We start from the raw sequence: 1,123 nt of genomic DNA on the forward strand, positions 1-1,123 counted from the left end.
TTGAAAAAAATTAATTTGGGGGGGTTTGGTGTTTCCATTACAAGCCTGAAAACTCTTCCCATAATTGGGAAATTCCCCCAAATTTTGTGAAACCGGAAGAACACGAAAAACACAAGTTCGAATTTTTGTTAAGATTTGGGCCAAGGGTAAAAAAGAACCCGTGTTGGAAACTTTCCTCAAAAGCCCTGCCTAATTCCGGTTGGGTGGGTGGTGGTTGTTTTTGTGGGGGGTGGGCCAGTTCACAGAAGCCAGACCCCCTACGGAACGAGCCCGGGAGCCTTTTTACGACAGGGAAAACCAAACCAGGGGAAAACCAAGGTAACAATTGACCCATCCCGTCCTTAAGGGTTGGTAACAGGGGTGGGGCCCCACCCCCCACCCGGGGGAAAACCCGGCCGGCGTGGCAGGCCCCGAGTACCCGTGGGTTTTTTTGGGTGGGGTTTTGGGGGAACAATGCCACTCACGTGCCCTGTCCCGCCTTCGCCAAAACAGGGCCGTTTGGCATTTCTTTCAACAAAGCCGGCCCGAAGAAAATAAATTCCAAAGAATAGAAAAAGAGGAAGATGAGCAATGGGGCCACTCCACCGAAACCTGCCCACCAGGTGGGGGTCCAGCCCCCCTCCCCACACAAACCGGCCCTCCTCACCCCCCGGTAGGGCAAATCCACTTTTCGGAGGTAAAGAAGGTGGGCCACCCCGTGGGGAAACCGGGGATCCGTCCCCTGAATCGCCCCTACCCGGGGAAAGCAAACACCCACCCCTAAGGCAGGCCACAAGGCAGGATTCAAAGGCCCACCCACCCTCCCAGGGGAAAGAGGGTCGAACCCAAAACCCCTAGGGGAGGCCCCATCAAAAGGGGGCAGCCTCCCCATTTTCTAACAAGGGGCAGAAAAGGAAGGAAATTTATTAGGTGGGGGGTGGTTAGGAGGTTAAGGATAAAGCCTTCCAGGTTAAGGTTGGATAGGAAGGGTTAGGAGGATAGGTTAATTAGGTAGGTGGGGGGGTGGGGGTTTGGGGAGGTTAGGATTAAGGTTATTTAGGAAAAGGTTTCTTAATATTTATTTCTTTTCCTTCACTTTCCCCCAAAATAAAATATTTTCCTATTTAAACCACCTTTTCTTAAA

This window comes from Portunus trituberculatus, chromosome 33, assembly GCF_017591435.1.
Source record: "Portunus trituberculatus isolate SZX2019 chromosome 33, ASM1759143v1, whole genome shotgun sequence".
NCBI lineage: Eukaryota > Metazoa > Arthropoda > Malacostraca > Decapoda > Portunidae > Portunus > Portunus trituberculatus.